This window comes from Palaemon carinicauda, chromosome 11 (genome assembly GCF_036898095.1).
Source record: "Palaemon carinicauda isolate YSFRI2023 chromosome 11, ASM3689809v2, whole genome shotgun sequence".
Taxonomy (NCBI): domain Eukaryota; kingdom Metazoa; phylum Arthropoda; class Malacostraca; order Decapoda; family Palaemonidae; genus Palaemon; species Palaemon carinicauda.
Window position 1 is genome coordinate 105,257,421 of NC_090735.1, and position 19,301 is coordinate 105,276,721.

General features: G+C 37.0%; 1 long non-coding RNA gene across 1 annotated transcript in view; it reads left to right on the plus strand.

The window, feature by feature from the left end:
- The window catches only part of LOC137649745 (uncharacterized), a 570,076-nt gene that overhangs the window by 80,790 nt on the left and 469,985 nt on the right, over positions 1 to 19,301 (plus strand). Inside the window, exon 2 of the long non-coding RNA XR_011045847.1 lies at positions 16,047 to 16,110. This is a non-coding gene — a long non-coding RNA (uncharacterized lncRNA). The remainder of the gene's footprint in view (positions 1 to 16,046; positions 16,111 to 19,301) is intronic.

Here is a 19,301-nt window from a genome sequence, read left to right on the forward strand (position 1 = left end):
TGTTTCTGATCAACTGGAAGGTAAATTGAATAAATCAGAAATTCAAGTTGAGGTCCACCATCCTCCTCAACAATTGGATCAAAAGGACTCAAATAAAAAGACTAACACAAAACCCAATATATCAAGATCCTCTCTAGAGATACCACCGGGAAATATAGTTAGATCAAATATTGCCAATGGGAAGACCTCATCTAAGGTGTCTTCCAAAAAATAAACCATAGTTTTTTCCTCCATTCTGTAATGGAATTGCCAGGGTTTAAGGGCGAAATATGAAGAACTCGAACTCCTCATACATGAGCACCCCCCTATAACTGTATGTCTACAGGAAAGCAAGCTCGATGCTAATACTCCTTGTCCTCAAGAGTATGTTAGCTATAGGACACCATATGATCAACGAGCAGGGAGCCATGGGGGAAGTCTTATATACGTTCATCGAGATGTTCCCCAAATATCTTTGTCTATCTGTACCCCTCTGCAGGCAGTGGTTATACAGATTGATATACTGTAGGTAGAAAATACACAATCTGTTCTTTACTTACCTTCAAATGATAACATCTCATATGTAATATAGTAGAAGTGATTAAACAATTCCCACAACCTTTTCTCTTACTAGGAGTTCTTAATAGTAGACATCCTTTATGGGGTGATGTTTTGGCAAACGCAAGGGGTAATACTGTATCATCAATTTTGGAGAATGAAGATGTAGGACTCCTTAATACAGGAGAGCCCACATACTTGCATATCCAGACAAGTACCTTGTCCTGCATTGACCTGTCTGTTACAAGCTCTAACTGTCTTCTCGATTTTAATTGGAAAACATTAGATGATTGGCATACTAGTGATCAAGCACCAATCATTATAAACACCAACAATGGTCAACCTTTACAGAGATCGCCATGATGGATTCTTGATAAGGCAGACTAGGATAGATTTCGGGAGGTAAGTGAAATTGAAGGAAATGCAAAACAGTTTGAAAGTGTTGATGATGCCATAGACTTACTTAATGGAACTCTTCACACAGCAGGAGCTAATTCCATTCCCAAAACAATAGGGATATTTAAACGACGACCAGTCCCCTGGTAGTCACCATAACTAACTGCCCTGCACAGAGCCACAAGAAAGTCTTTTTAACTCGATTGCGCATGCGCTGTACTGAGGAGAATTTAGTAGTATACAAGAAATGTAGAGCACAGTTCCGTCGTGCCATGAAAGAAGCTAGGCGCCAGGTTTGGGTGTCATTTGTTTCCTCCATCAACAGTAGGACACCAACATCATCTGTATGGAGGAAAGTGAAAAAGATAGCAGGAAAATTTACCCCAAACCCACCACCAGTGTTAAGGGTAAATGGTCAGTATATGACTGAAGTAAGCGAAGTTAGCAATCCCCTGGCTGACGATTTTTCAAATGTATCATGCAAGTGTGAAGCAGCTCCTGGTCACCAGTATAGGAATATTGAAGGAAAGGAATTTTTAAATATCGCAACAAGAAAGGAAGTCATACCATACTCCTTTTACTGAAAGAGATTTTGATTCTACACATGCTACTTGTAATGACACAGCCTCTGGACCCGATGCAATTCCATATGCAATGATTAAACATGTGCCTTTTAATACAAAGTTATATATTTTAAGCATTGTTAACAGAATGTGGCATGATCATAGTTATTCAAGTGTTTGGGAATTAGCCATTATTTTAGCCTTTTTAAAACCTGGTAAGGACAAGTTTTTAGCAGCAAATTATAGGCCAATTACTTTGACATCTTGTTAATGTAAAATCATGGAGAAGATGGTCAATGTAAGACTGATGTGGTACCTTGAAAAGAAGGGTATTTTATCACCTATTCAACGTGGATTCAGAAAAATGCACTCAACGACTGTGTTGATACGACATGAGTCCTCTATTTGTGAAGCGTTTGCTTTTTTGACCTTGAAAATGCATATGATACCACATGGAGATATGGTATACCTTAAAGAATTCATGAGTTTGGATTGAGAGTAGAGCTACCACTATTTAGTCAGTCATTTCTTTCACATAGAGTTTTTCAAGTGAGAGTAGGGGAAACTCTATCAGAGAGTAAATACCAGGAAGAAGGGGTTCCTCAGGCTGGTGTGCCGTGTGTAATTCTCTTTGCGCTAGCAGTTAATGGGATATCCTCAGTCATTCCCTGGGATGTTCTCTCAACATTATTTGTGGATGATCTCTCTATATCATTTGCTGGAGGTAGAATGGCAATGGTTGAGAGAAAAATACAACTCTCAATTGACAAAATTATCTAGTCGGTCGATATGAATGGATTTAAGTTCTCGACAAGTAAAACTACTATTGTCCATATCTGTCGTATCCGGGGAGTACATCCAGACCCGGATATATACCTCAAAGGTCAACGGATCCCATGTGGAAGCTAAGATAAATTTTTAGGGTTAATATTTAATGTAGGCTTACCTGGGTTTCTCACTTAAAAGCATTAAAAGTTAAATGTCTTGAGGCTCTGAATCTTCTAAAAGTATTGTCCCATACATCATGGGGGACAGACTGCAATACTATTTTAAAATTATACAAGGCCTTGATTTTTTCCAAAATTAGTTATGGATGTGAAATATACTCCTCAGCCACCCCGAGCTGGTTAGAAATATTAGATTCTATACATCATGCTGGTATTAGACTGTCTACAGGAGCATTTAGAACCTCACCTATCACAAGTCTCCTTGTTGATGCTGGGGAGTTGCCTCTAGACCTTTACCGAATGTCTTCTATTATTCGGTATTGGTTTAGATTGCAAAGACTCCCTAACTTTTTAGTCTTTCAGACTGCAAGCCTTGTAAGGCACTCTACATACTATGAGTTGCACCCAAAATCTCCTCAACCTTATGGGTTTTGGGTGAAACATTTAATAAACAGTCTTGATATAATTAGAATTAATGTGCTTCCATTCAAGGTATCTTCAACTCCTCCATGGAAATTACCTGATGTATCTTTTTGTAAATACTTTATTGGAGGTAAGAAGAATATGACTGACATAGAATCCAGGTCTTTTTTTATAGAACATGTTGTAGAACATAGGGGATCGACTTTTATATATACTGACGGCTCCAAATCTGATGCTGGCGTTGGATTTGGAGTACATAGTAATGATTTTAATTGTAGAGGTGCCCTTCCTCTAACAGCTTCCATATTCACTGCCGAACTGTATGGCATACTAACCGCTATTGAGGAAATAGCTTTGGAAAAGGAGGGTAATTTTACAATTTTTAGTGATGCAAGGAGTGTTCTTCAAGCTTTAGAAGTTTTTAATTCTATTAACCCTCTAGTTTTGAAGACTTTAGAATGGCTTTTTATCATTGGACGCAGAGGTATAACGGTTCGATTTTGTTGGGTTCTAGCACATATAGGTGTGTCTGGGAATGGGAAGGCAGATTAACTGGGAAGAATGCGGCATCCAAGTTGCCACCAAGAAAGTATCCCATTTCGTGTAATGATTTCCTACCTTACATCAAGAAAATGTTTTGTAATAAAGGGCAACGGCACTGGGATGGTCTAGATGGCAATAAAATGAGGGAAGTAACAAATGTCATATCACCTTGGAGGTATAACAAGATGCCCCGAAAATGGGAGACGAGACTTTGTCGTTTCTGTATTGGTCACACTCGGTTGACACATGAGTTTTTGTTGAAGGGCCAACACCAACCGTATTGCGACGACTGTTTAGTACCCTTAACAGAGAGGCATTTGTTGACCGAATGCCCTAATTTTGATATCTTAAGAAATAGACATTTGTTTGAGGCTCGAGGTGAGGATGGTAGGTTCATCATTGCCAAGATTCTTGGACATGATTTGTCCTACTATGCGAGCAGCATTTTTAGATTTATTTCAGAGGCAGGTCTTCTGAAAACTATTCAACTTTTATATTTATGGTTTAATTGAATATTCTTTTAATTTTTATATAACATGAATAATATCAGCGTCAATGACCTTAGATGTCAGGATGCCAGAAAACCTTATATCAATCAATCAATCTAAGATGAAAAAAAAAAGCATAGCTTGAGAGAACAGGGATGAGAATGCTTAGGGGGATTATGGGAATATCATTGCTTGAAAGATTGGAAAATGATGGAATAAGATTTACAAATGTGATAAAGAGTGTTACGACAGATAATGTTGGTACGTGTTGAAGATGAATGGTGGGCAGGCAGGGAGGAGGGCTTGGAAGGCACCTGTTAGTGTGAGAAGATCGAGGGGGAGGCAGAAAATTAGATGAGGAAGATAAGTTGAGGGATGATATGGAGAGAGGAGTTTTAGTGAAAGAGAATACCTTTGATAGAAGGCATCAGACAACCGAACCCTCAATGTAGAGATAACTGTGAGAAAGAAAAAGATCATGATAGAATTAATCGAATGAATTTGTATCTCATATGAAAGGTTTTTTCCTTCTGTAATCATCAAGAGAATTAATAGAATGATTTTGGGCCTCATATGGAAATTTTTTTCTTTTCCTCTTTAATCATCAAGACTTTACACATCCATATTCGTCGTCGCCTACTTGCCACTCTGGTTTTAGTTCTGCTTAATTTCTTTTGGCTACCTTGCTTCTTTCTTGAAAGCTTAATGCTGAGTGACTAATAATACTCCTGGTTTTAATGTTAAGACTTTTTATGTTTAGAGTTAAATGAAATAATGTTATCATCTTTGCAAAACAATTTGCATTATTTTTTCGAGAAATCTTTTTTAAACTACAGGCATTCTTTCCCGGTAAAGTCCCAATACTCTTATATCCTGGCAAATATTTTGTTTTCAGTGATATTTCGGTTAGGGTGGCTGGAAATATGGTTTGCAGAAACTTATTTGACAATTTTTTTCGTTGATCGTGAGATTTAAAACACCTCATAATCTATTAGGGGTTTAGTAGCCTTCTTGAATACTTGTTTGTCATTTGCTCTTTGAAATGCTTGCTTTTAATGAATAGTTAAGTACCTGAAAGGCTCGGATCAGGTTCTAAAAAAACAGTCCTTTAATATAAGGTTCAGGTTCAGCTGTTGGGTAGAGGGATTTGGAAGCGGGATGCTGTGAGGGTTTGTTAACCGATTTGTCCTTATAGTAATAAACTGACTGTTGATGGAAAGTTACATGTAGGGTCAGATGGAATGGGCATAGGATTTTTGAGGCTGAGAAAAGGTATGGTAGTGATTAGTAGTGAACTTAGCAGAAACTAGGAGGAATACTAGCTTTCGCAACACGAACAATCTGAGTGTTTTTGGTGGTTGTCCATTTTTCTTCTGTGATAATGTATGTAATGATAAATCTCTCTCTCTCTCTCTCTCTCTCTCTCTCTCTCTCTCTCTCTCTCTCTCTCTCTCTCTCCTTTGCGCGATCATCTTTCCTTGAGAGTTTTCTTCCAAAAAGAAATCCTGGTATTAGTTACTGCCAATGTTATAATAATACTAAGTGATCAAGGCCATTTCTCATATTTTTCACGGATATTGTTTCGAAAAATAGAGTAAAGATAGAGTTGGCTACTTATCCATACAGAAAAATAGAGAAGAATGAGGCACGGGTTGTCTATTAATTACATTTTTTTTCTCTCTTCTTTGGTGAATATGATATTGGATTTCTTAAACGCTACATAATTATAAAACTTGTCGATTCTTATTTATTTCATTGGCTAACTTTAAGGAGATTCGTGAAAGCGTTCTTCACAGTACAGGTATACCTATTTTCTGTATTTTACTTGAAAAAACATGTCATTAATGCCCCTCTCTCTCTCTCTCTCTCTCTCTCTCTCTCTCTCTCTCTCTCTCTCTCTCTCTCTCTCTCTCTCTCTCTCTCTCTCTCTCTCTCTCTACTCACACACACACCGAGCCAACAGTATTTTTTATGTTATGTCCCATGATAATGTATTTATGTAATGGCCCAATAAAATGTATCTGTATACATCAGTATCTCTTGTGTCTTTTTATGGTGAATATATCAGATTTCTTGACACTCGACTGTGTCTTAAAACTTGTTAATTTCTCTTTATCTCATTAGATCACTTTAACTCAAACTTAAAACTAAAAGATTTTCTCCTTTGTACATATTTAGATAATAATGTTTGTATTTTCCTTGGATATCATGCCGTCCCTACCTCCAATTAAAGCTCTCTCTCTCTCTCTCTCTCTCTCTCTCTCTCTCTCTCTCTCTCTCTCTCTCTCATTAAAATGTTTTATTTACCTAAAGATTTCTCCTCCTATATCTTTTATAATAATGAAATATTGATTTGATCTCTAGGCTATGGTTTTCATCTTCATTTCATATTTATTAATCATATATCCTTCTTTTTTTTATAATTTTCTTTTCTAGTGTAGCTTTTCTTATATTTATCCAGCCCTTCTTTAATAGTGCATCTTTTCAACGTAAGATACCTTTGCCGCCTCCTTTCCTTTCTCACAATTCTTCCTCCTTAGTCTTCTCTTTCCCTTTAACTTTGTTTCTTATAATAGTTTTGCATTCCTCCTGTTCAGTTTTATCCCCCTTGCATCTTTTCCTTTCTGGCATATTTTGTTCATCCTCCAAAGTCTCATTCTTTCATCTTCGTATATGCTTTTTTGTCTACACTGGCATTGATTTTATTTTGTTTTTTCTTCAAAAGCTCAATTTTCAACCTTTCTGTTTTCCTTTGCTCTCCACCCAATGTATTCACCGTTTCTTTCCTTTATTCATCCTTTTTATTCTCTTCCAACCCGCCCCCCTTCCATTTCACTTTTCATATTACTTCTGAAACCCATTTCTTACACTATCATTTCTAATAATTTTCAATTACTCATATCCTAAACTTGCTCTTCGAGAGGTCTAATTCATTTCTGTTCGTATTTGCTTCTATGCCTCCATTTTACCCAAAGATTTCCCCTTTGGTGCAGGAGCCTCCACATTTTGATATTTAATGGCTGGATTCTGCTGAAAAGGAATGAAATGTTCAGTGCAGTGTAAATCATAATCCTTTGGCGAATGGCGGGGGTAAGAAGACGGCCTGCACGAACAAACTGTTTGGCAGATTAACAAGGTCTATATTAGTTAAGCATTTACTCTTTTAAGTATTATTATTTTTTTCCTTGTTATTTCAAGGGATTACGAGTCCATGAAGGAATAATAATAATAATAATAATAATAATAATATATTTCGGGAGTAGACCCTCTTTTAAACAGGTTTTATTGAAAGTGATTGCTGCCTCAGTGGCGTTAATTTTGTAATTAACTTTTTCTCTTATTATTATCTTTTTCTCTTCATTTGTACAATCCGCCAGTAACTGGGAAAGGGACATATCAATAGGAAGGTGATGAAGGCCATATCATTCACAATTGGTGTTTAATATATCACAACACTATAAAAGTACAGATAATATGTACAAAGTATGAAACACTATCACAATGTTAGTGTGCACAAAGTAATGGTCACTTGTGTACAAAAAATTATAAATTACGTGGAGTTAAGTTTAACACATCCTTCGACTCAACCGGTTTCGAGCAGTGAGAAGGTTTTCTGCTCATTGTCAAGAGTGAACTGAAATGCAGGTGTTGTTTTGATGGCTTATATATGGAGTCCTGCTTCGACATTCCATCTTTAGTGGTCAAGAACCGCCCTAGGGTGGAGACCATTAATCCTAGGAGGTATTGACCTCTGCCTAGCCGGCATGTTTGGTGGGATTATTGACTCTGGTTCTGTCAGGGGATAATCCATGTTTTGACCTTCGGCTATATCAGTCCTGTCATAGTTGTTATTGCCTGGACTATTGTTGGTGGTGGACCTTATACATGTTGGCAATAAAGTCCCTTCTTGCGTGGTGTTGAGGTTAGGTCTTTGTTGTTGAATGAAAAGAGCTTCCATTATCCGGAGACGTCTGCTGTTAGGGGCACGGTCGATGATGGTTACATTTTTCACTATATGCTCCCTTGTTATCTTGAAATTATGTTTTTGGAGGCAATGCATTTTTATTGCACCCTGTTGCACGTGGCAAGATAATCTCTTAGAAAGACGCATCGTCGTCATCCCGATGTAGGTGCCAGGACATTCCTGGACAGGGCATTTATATCGGTACACTACGTTCGTCTTTTTCAAGTCATCTTGCGTGGCAGGGGCAGGGTTGTTTTTCATTACCAAGTCTCGTGTTTTTACTGATTGGTAATAAATTATGAGGTTGATTTCAGTATCCTCTGCCGTGGCAAAAACGTTTTTTATTATATTTTTCATAGTCTTTTCTTCTTTGTAGTATACGCTCATAATGCCTTTATAGTATAGATTTATTTTTGCTGGCGTGTTGGTATCATCAGGGCCTTCATTCTGGTACCATTTTTCGATTTCTTTCTTGATCTGCCGATTAATGTCCTTATTCGTGAAGCCATTATTCACCAGAATTTTAGTAATTCTGTCAAGTTCCTCGTGGGTGCCTCTCCACGAAGAACAGTGAGAAATGGCTCTCCGAATAAAAGCCTTAATGGTGGCAGTTTTATACCGACACGGGCACTCGCTGTCACCATTCAGACATAGGCCAGGATTTGTTGGTTTTACGTACACTGAGGTATTAAAGCTATTATTGCTTGTTTCTACGAGGACATCAAGGAAGAGGAGACGTCCTTGGAGGCTGTGCTAGAGGGTGAACCTGAGCGAGCTGCATTCCTCGAAAATGCGACGCAGTTCTTCTATCTCTCCTGATTGGCCGTTTTTATGAAAGTATCGTCAATGTAGCGCACATAGAGGTCTGGTTTGCTGATTTTTCGAAAAACTCTCTCCTCGACTACTCCCATATAAAAATTAGCAAAGAGGACGCCTAAAGGGGACCCCATAGCGACGCCATCTTTCTGAATATATATATGGCCCTTATGTGTAGTGAAAGGGGCTTTCTTTGTGCATATTTCTAATAGTGCACGGAGAGAGGCCTCGGGGATGTTGAGAGTGGGTGTAGTTGTATCCCTATAAACTCTGTCCATTATGAAGTTAATTGTTTCATTCACGGGAACGTTAGTAAATAGGGACTCAACATCCATGGAGGCAATAACTCCGCCACTTGTGGAATTTCTCAGTTTTTCCAGGAATTCTGCTGATGTCACAATATTTATTGGGGATATAGGGTGTGAGCAAGGTGTTCAGTCTCTTTGCAAGTTGGTATGTAGGGGCAGGGCACTGGCTGATAATAGGCCGGAGAGGGTTCCCTTGCTTGTGCGTTTTTACATTTCCGTTTAAGTAGCCAAGCCCAAAATCACCTGAAATAGGTGGCAAATGGATGGCGTTAGTGGCAGCATTATTGGTTTGTATAATGCTGTTTGCTTCCTTCTTGATATTCTCAGTGGGGTTTCGGGACAACCGTTCAAATTTTGAGGTATCAGCCAAAATTCGATCGTGTTTTTCATGGTACTCCTCTGTATTTATGAGAACGAAGGTGGCAGTTTTATCTGCACGGCGTACAGTTATGCCTTCTTGCAATCTAAGAGCCTTGGCAGCATCTCTCATCTCCTTCGTGATGATCCTACTCCGGTGTTGGTCACGGTCAGTGAGGGCTTCTGCCAAGAGTATGGGTTGGAGGGCCTCAGTCGTCCGTAGGGCACCTCTACGTTCATTTTCTTGGATGGTGTCAAGGAGGAGCTCGATTTCCAATCTCTTGTCAGTCGGTCTTGGTTTGGTCATGTAGTGGCAATTAAGGCCTAAGCATAGTATTTCTTCTTGAGCAGGCGTGGGAACATAATTGGTGAGATTTACATATTCTTGCCTCTTTCCTGGGATCCTAAGTTTACCTCCATTGATATTAATGAGTTTTCTTATTACAGTTTTGATCCGATTTCGTTGGTCTTTCTCTTTTAGTTTATTAAGGAGGTAAGAGATATTTTCCGGGTAGGTAAGGTGATTCCTTTGTGGATCATTGTCATCAGGTTGCCTTTCATCACTTTCTTCAATAATACTATGGTCTAGATTGTCTTGTTCCTCTCTCTCAATGTATCCAGGGCCTTCATCTGAAGGGCGTGCTTGATCAATGGCGATGTTCTGGATTTCAGCCCATTCACTCAGAAAAGAGGCAAGCATATGCAAATTTCACCAATTATGTTCCCCCGCCTGCTCAAGAAGAAATACTATGCTTAGGCCTTAATTGCCACTACATGACTAAACCAAGACCGACTGATAAGGCTCTTAGATTGCAAGAAGGCATAACTGTACGCCATGCAGATAAAACTGCCGCCTTCGTTCTCATAAATACAGAGGAGTACCATTAAAAACTAGATCGAATTTTGACTGATACCTTAAAATTTGAACAGTTGTCCCGAAACCCCACTGAGAATATCAAGAGGGAAGCAAACAGCATTATACAAACCATTAATGCTGCCACTAACGCCGTCCATTTGCCACCTATTTCAGGTGATTTTGGGCTTGGCTACTTATACTGAAATGTAAAAACGCACAAGCAAGGGAACCCTCTCCGGCCTATTATCAGCCAGTGCCCTGCCCCTACATACCAGCTTGCAAAGAGACTAAACACCTTGCTCACACCCTATATCCCCAATAAATATTGTGTGACATCATCAGCAGAATGCCTGGAAAAACTGAGAAATTCCACAAGTGACGGAGTTATTGCCTCCATGGATGTCGAGTCACTATTTACTAACGTTCCCGTGAATGAAACAATTAACTTCATAATGGACAGAGTTTATAGGGATACAACTACACCCACTCTCAACATCCCCGAGGCCTCTCTCCGTGCACTACTAGAAATATGCACAAAGAAAGCCCCTTTCACTACACATGAGGGCCATATATATATTCAGAAAGATGGCGTCGCTATGGGGTCCCCTTTAGGCGTCCTCTTTGCTAATTTTTATATGGGAGTAGTCGAGGAGAGAGTTTTTCGAAAAATCAGCAAACCAGACCTCTATGTGCGCTACATTGACAATACTTTCATAAACCGGCCAATCAGGAGAGCATAGAAGAACTGCGCCGCATTTTCGAGGAATGCAGCTCGCTCAGGTTCACCCTCGAGCACAGCCTCCAAGGACGTCTCCCCTTCCTTGGTGTCCTTGTAGAAACAAGCAATAATAGCTTTAATACCTCAGTGTACGTAAAACCAACAAATCTTGGCCTATGTCTGAATGGTGACAGCGAGTGCCCGTGTTGGTATAAAACTGCCACCATTAAGGCTTTTATTCGGAGAGCCATTTCTCACTGTTCTTCGTGGAGAGGCACCCACGAGGAACTTGACAGAATTACTAAAATTCTGGTGAATAATGGCTTCACGAATAAGGACATTAATCGGCAGATCAAGAAAGAAATCGAAAAAATGGTACCAGAATGAAGGCCCTGATGATACCAACACGCCAGCAAAAATAAATCTATACTATAAAGGCATTATATTCGTAAACTACAAAGAAGAAGAAAAGACTATGAAAACTATAATAAAACACAACGTTTTTGCCACGGCAGAGGATACTGAAATCAACCTCATAATTTATTACCAATCAGTAAAAACACGAGACTTGGTAATGAAAAACAACCCTGCCCCTGCCATGCAAGATGACTTGAAAAAGACGAACGTAGTGTACCGATATAAATGCCCTGTCCAGGAATGTCCTGGCACCTACATCGGGATGACGACGCTGCGTCTTTCTAAGAGATTATCATACCACGTGCAACAGGGTGCAATAAAAATGCATTGCCTCCAAAAACATAATTTCAAGATAACAAGGGAGCATATAGTGAAAAATGTAACCATCATCGGCCGTGCCCCTGACAGCAGACGTCTCCGGATAATGGAAGCTCTTTTCATTCAACAACAAAGACCTAACCTCAACACCACGCAAGAAGGGACCTTATTGCCAACATGCATAAGGTCCACCACCAACAATAGTCCAGGCAATAACAACTATGACAGGATTGATAGAGCCGAAGGTCAAAACATGGATTATCTCCTGACAGAACCAGAGTCAATAATCCCACCAAACATGCTGGCTAGGCAGAGGTCAATACCTCCTAGGATTAATGGTCTCCACCCTAGGGCGGATCTTGACCACTAAAGATGGAATGTCGAAGCAGGACTCCGTATATAAGCCATCAAAACAACACCTGCATTTCAGGTCACTCTTGACAATGAGCAGAAAACCTTATCACTGCTCGAAACCGGTTGAGTCGAAGGATATGTTAAACTTAACTCCACGCAATTTATAATTTTTTTTGTACAAAAGTGACCATTACTTTGTGCACACTAACATTGTGATAGTGTTTCATACTTTGTACATATTATCTGTACTTTTATAGTGTGTTGTGATATATTAAACACTAATTGTGAATGATATGGTCTTCATTCACTTCCTATTGATATGTCCCTTTCCCAGTTACTGGCGGATTGTACAAATGAAGAGAAAAAGATAATAAGAACAATAGAAAAGTTAATTACAAAATTAATGCCACTGAGGCAGCAATCACTTTCAATAAAATAATAATAGTAGTAGTAGTAGTAGTAGTAGTAGTAGTAGTAGTAGTAGTAATAAATATTAATAAATAATAAAAGGAAGTATTGTAATGTTGGAATAGGGCAGCGTTCGGAAACTTTTATAATATATTTAGAATTTATCCACACTCGTATATCATATAATCTATATCCTTGGATTGCAGCTACGATTGTTTTGTTCTTGTCTATAATCTTAGGTATAGGTATAAGCTTATTATTTGTACAAGAATATGTTGATATTTTCTTTGTTTACATTTGCTTGGTTATTAATTTCCAGCTGTTTTTTATATTGATATCATGTTGGCAAATATACATATACAGTATACTACCCATATTTTGGCTACATCGACCAGTGCTTCCCATATATATGCATAAATTTAACTCGATTTTATAGGGCCTTTCATATGTGAGGTAACCAAGACAACCCACTTGAGAGGTATCAGTTTGCCTCAGAAGGACCATATGGTTGTTACTCTCACTTCTCGCACTAAAGCTTTCAGGAGTTATACATAAGGAAGATCTGTAGCAACTGGTAGTCATCTTGGATTATCCAGATCCAGTTCAAGTCAAACCTCTAACTTTAACTGTAAGATGACGCATGACAGCTAAAGAATAGATTCCAATCTCTCGTGAGTTTGTTTGTGTACAGTATGCCCGCATTATGCCTGATGTGACAAACCCTCTCTGGGATGACATCAGGACTTTTCAAGTGTTATATTCGGTAAGAGGAATAAATCATCCCCAACCTTGTAGAAGGCTTTTTAGTCCATGGATGGGGGACCTACTCTGTACAAAAGAAAACGTTGTCAATTGGTTAGACAAACGGGGCATATGCTCACGAGCTCTCTCTCTCTGTACTTGTTTCATAGTCCTTTTACCTCCGTAAGATTGTGATTGAATGTTTGTTTCGTAATTACCTCCTCTTTAGACACTTGTCAACTTCAACTTCCAAACTTTTTTTTTTTTTTTTTTTTTTTTTTTTTTTTTTTTTTTTTTTTTGTCATCCTTAAAACCCCTTGCATCACTTATTGTAAAATTTATAAACTTGCAATAGATCTTAGCTTTATAATACTCTGACGTAAGTTTTATGACTTTTCAGTCCGAAGAGATTTAAATTGTCACCTGGTTGATCGCTGTAAGATGTGTAATCACAGGAAGACAATAGCCCCCTAAAGCCGGCTGCCCGGGCTACAAACGTCTTGACTTAATGCAATAACTCCCAAAACTACCCTAAATACATTCTAGCAATTGGTTTAAAATGGAATAGGTAAAGTTGGTGATTGGAGCAGAATTGTCATTGAACAAATTTCATTGTCGTTAGTAAGTATACTGGTGAGGTTGGCAATCGTAACTATTATCCTGGAGAAATACGTCGTTTGTAATCATGGGCGAGGAAAAAGTAATGTCATTAATTTGTTGTCGAATGCATTAGTGGAAAGCCGGAACACCACGTCAAGGGGTATCCTTTGTCCAAGGTTCTCTTGTTTAATGCCATTTGGTTTGCACTATTTTCAGCGTCACATCTAATACTTAAAAAAGTACGTCAAAAATACATTTAAAATATATTTGTTCCATATGCCCGGATAATTCCTTGGTACTTGTCTACTTACAAAGAGCCATGATGAACCCATTCTCTTTTTACCAACCACTTATTAGAGGTATTGGCACTGTAATTTTGTTTCTTAATCTTACATTAAATAATATAAACATCATTGTCTTTGATAGCTCGGAATATTCACAAATTAAGAAGGAAAAATGTTTCACGGTGAAATGGCCGACGAAAACTTTCGAGGCATGGTTGAAAATGTTAAAATGTTGATATTTCCAAATATTTCCAATGCCATAACTGGCTACCGCTTATAAAAAAGGCCCTAATATAATTTTTTTTTTTTTTTTTTTTTTTTTTTTTTTTTTTTTTTTTTTTTTTTTTTTTTTACCACCAGCTTAACGTAACCGTTCTTATTCAGCTCCAGAACTATAGCGAGTTTTTCGAAGCGAGAATTGCTGCTGTGGCCAATCAGAGAACTTTACTTTTCCAGACTTTTCTTTTGCCTTCTCTTATTGGCTAAAAGCTTCCTTATCTGCCAAGAGGCTTTGGAAGAGCTCTTCCTATTGCCTGGTGGGATTTCATCTAAGATTTCCTATTTCTGTCAAGATATTTCTTATTTAAGCATTTTTATGTTCAAAACCCTATATTTTGCATTATATGCAGCATCATATATGTATATAAGAGACTTTTAGTGTATTTTAAAGAAAATACAATAATTTCTTCGATAATTGGCTATTTTTCCATGTTTTAAGAATATCAATAGATGGCAGCAGAGGGGCTTTTTTTTGGACGTAAAATACCGGAAAATATCTGACTTTGAGGAACATTTGGGGTGTTGCTTCTCTATCGCTTTAGTCTATAGGAAGATCTAAGATCTTGGCCAATAGGAGCCTGTTATTCGGCTAATTGTTAGCGAAATGCTTGCTCGTTCAATTACCCAAAAGAGCCAGAGGACATCTCGAAAACGGAGAATTTTTTTAAAAGAAAAAAAGCCTGGTAGTGTAAGAAGGGTCGAGGAGCAAGAAGAAAAACAAATTGAAAATCGGCCGAGCCGTTTAGGAGAAGTATCTTTTAAATTTATTTGCGACAAGATCAAATAGGAAGCTGATTTGCATATAGGCATCTTAGTATATGTAGATTACCGCTTCCCAAAATACACCTTCTCCCAGTTATTTTTGCAGATTACTCAAGGGATACTTTATTCACATTGAAGATAATGATATTTGCTTTTGCGTCAAACTTTCTCTCAAAAGCGCGTCTAATAACGTTTAGGACAAAAAGCCTTTGCACTTTAATGAGGTATGAATAAGAATTTTTTATATTTCATCGATCATCACTGAAATGTATTTGGAGTCCCATTAACTTAATGGGTATGAAGCAAATTTGTACAAGTTATCTATTTTTGCCAGTTGTAAATTATTTTTGCGAAATTTAACAAGGCTCGCATGGTTTAATGAGTTCTGTGAATTTTCCTGTGTATTGAAGCTAACAGGTCGCAGTCTTCGTTTGTATTTTTGGGTTTTCCTTTAGAAACTGACGACTAAATCCCGATTCCGCTGGAGTTAGTGCCCTCAGTTCTCGAGGCGCACTTATTGTTTTATTAAAAGGCATTTGTAGCAGCTCTTCGGCCCTTAACTGCAACTAGGTTTTAACTTTAGCCATCCCCTCTTTCTTTTTTCCCTTCTTGTGTCCCTAATTGCACATCTGTTATGAATATCCTCACCGACCTCAGCACAAATTCCATTCATACATGCAAATCTATTCGTCGACTTTATCTTTGAAGTTAATCTGTGGTTAGCAATTTGAGATAGCGATGTAATAGATGCAGCTTAAAATTATGAATGATAATCCCCTTAATTCGTGATTATCTATCCTCTTTATTTTTTAGGAATCTAATACCTACATGTCATTAGCTTATGAAAGTATACAAGCTACACGTTTGGATGTATGTATGTACGTATGTTTAATCTAATTTCATAATAAATGTTGCTGAAACATATTTGGTATTATTGTCTCAAAAGTATTATTTTTCTTCTTTTAAGGTCTCGGTCTGTTGAACCAGCGAACGACCGAACATGGAAGGACCTGAGCACCCGGAGGGGCCCGGTGAGTAATCTATTTAACTTTGATTAGGTCCTTATCTCATAGAAGGGAAGTTTTTTTTTTCCGAGGCCTTGTCGGTTGCGATTAGGAGCAGGGTAATGCACGGAGGACCCTGGGTGTCTAATTGTGCGGTCTTGAAATAGCTTGACCTTATTTCCTATAAGTTGTTAATCCATGATTTTATTTTTTTGCTGTACATTTAAGGCAAATACATACGGACTGTATTCCTTTTCCAGTGGAATATCCTGTATCGTCCTGCATCTGGCATCCAGCCTTCCAAAAGATGTAAATGGAAGCTAGAATGAATATGTTTTAAATGTTACTCATACTTTGTAAACAGTTCTAATTGTAAAGATGTTATCATAAGTCTGGCCTTCACTGCATCATAGTTCTGCCCCTTTTACATATGTATGACGATTCTTTTGATGTGGAAAACGTAAACATCACTTTTTTTTTTTTTTTAGAGTAAGTTTGACTAGCTTAATTTGTGTGGCCTCGTTCCTTGCCTTCAAATAGATTTTCATATCTCTACATAATTACATGCTGTAATACATTAAATGCATGTTTTAATAGATATCTAGTCTGAATAATTTTGAGGTTAATTACTGATTTCAAGTAATGTATCCATGTATTTTTAAAACAATCTACAAGACTTGTTTCAGCTAACAAGAATAATGCACAACTGTAATGCCATATGACATATTGAAATACATCATAGCATTTGGTTTGTGATTACCCTTTTTGCAAATTTAGATGTCACGCGAACGAAAAGATCATTCCATATTTTGTGTAAGTCTAGGACATTATAGTAGAAGGTTGGGCAGGCTACCAGCCACCCGTTGAGATACTACCACTAGAGAGTTAAGGCATCTTTTGACTGGCCAGACAGTACTACATTAGATCCTTCTCTTTGGTTACGGTTCATTTTCCCATTGCTTACACATACACCGAATATTCTGGCCTATTCTTTACACGTTCTCCTCTGTCCTCATACACCTGACAATACTGAGATTACCAAACAATTCGTCTTCACTCAAGGGGTTACTGCACAGTAATTGTTCAGTGGCTATTTTCCTCTTTCTAAGGCTAGAAGAGACTCTTTAGCTATGGTAAGCAGCTCTTCTAGGAGAAGGACACTCCAAAATCAAATCATTGTTCAAGAGTCTTGGGTAGTGCCATAGCCTCTGTACCGTGGTCTTCCACTGTCTTGGGTTAGTTCTCTTGCTTGAGGGTACACTCGGGCATACTACTTTATCTAATTTCTCTTCCTCTTGTTTTGTTTAAGTTTATATAGTTTATATAAGAGATATTTATTTTAATGATGTTACTCTTAAAATATTTTATTTTTCCCTTTTTCCTTTCCTCGCTGGCTATTTTCCCTGCTGGAACCCCTGGGCTTATAGCATTATGCTTTTCCAACTAGGGTTGTAGCTTAGCAAGTAATGATGATAATAATAATAATAATATATATATATATATATAGTACGAGTATATATAATGTATTTATGTATATATAGAGTATATATTTATGTATATATAATATATATATGTATATATATAATATATATATATATATATATATATATATATATATTTATATGTATATATAATATATATATAATATATATAATATATATATATATTTGTTTATATAAAATATATATATATATATATATATGTATATATGACATATATATAAATATATATATATATATATATATATATTTACATATAGATATATATATATATATATATATATATATATATATATATATATATATATATATTCTTACGAACCTGGTCTAGTGTAGAGTAAATAAGTTAATCAGGTATTTTATTTATGTTTTTATATGTGCATTGAAGATGTGAATAGACAGCTCTCAAGATGAGTTCCTGTCATGTAGATATAAGATTTGTATGTAAATTACGTAAAACTTTTGTCGTTAATTTAATTGTATTCTTCATTGAAGTCAGTATATGTAAATTTACATTACTTTTAAGAATTAACTTTTTATTTCACATATTTTGTTACGAAGTCTTACGTAAACTGTTTAAGAAGGCTATATGATCCATACGAGATATGAACAAGGGCTTTTGTAAATTTTTTTTAATCTTTTTATGAGGTATTGCGTCATGTTAGTGAGAAAATTCACAATTCTTATATTTGCCACGTGTTTTGGAAGGTACTTGAAAATCTCAGTGTTATATTTTATATTTTTTTCAATGTTTGAGAACGGGGATGGGTGGAGCTGCTGAGAGGAAGTTGCCATGCCATGAGGTTTATACTGCTGGATACGTGATAGTTGGAAACTAGCATTCCCAGGCCGGCTCCTAAGCCACAAAAATAATCGTTTAGAATATTCATATATAATTGCCCCAGCGATGCATAGGGGCAGAAGAAAAACATTCGTCCTGTGAAAGAGCCAAAAGTACACCCCCCTCTCTCTCTCTCTCTCTCTCTCTCTCTCTCTCTCTCTCTCTCTCTCTCTCTCTCTCTCTCTCTCTCTAAGTGCCTATATTGTGTCCTCTCCAAAGTTATTTTGTGACTAGTGTATATTGTGTAAACATTGCCTGAAATTTTAAATTTATGGTGTTGTGGCGAGTGTTGGTATCGTGTAAATTTTTGTAACTGTCCCTGTGCAAGTAAGAAACGTGAAGTATATTTGTATTGTTACCTGGTTAACTTCACATGAGCTAAATATGTAAGTTTATCAGTTACGTTATGCAATTTCTTTAATAAGTGTCAAGACTAATTAATTTGTTTAAAACTCAATTTCAAGTGAAATAAGTGATTGTATAATTTTCATAAGTATTTATTTCTTAGTGTAATGCTTTTATACAGATTTAATATTTCAAGTCAAGTAATCATATAACTTTCAGCGTGTAAAATTTTTTGTCCTAATATAAGTTTTGTTCAGACTTGATATTTCGAGTGATTTCTTTAGTTTTTAAAAGTAAATTCTAAGTGTTGTAATTTTCATAGATTATATTAATTTTGTAAAGAGTATAATTCAATCACCAGTGTTTATTTCATACTCGCTCGTATCCTGTTAATGGATCGAAGTAGTAATAATTAGCCAGTTTTGTTTTGAGTGTACTTAAGAGACCTTTGGATATTCATTGTTTTTGTATGTTACCGTCTGAGAATTATATAACATTCTCAGAGCTCGGGTATTAATATTTTCAAGTGTAAC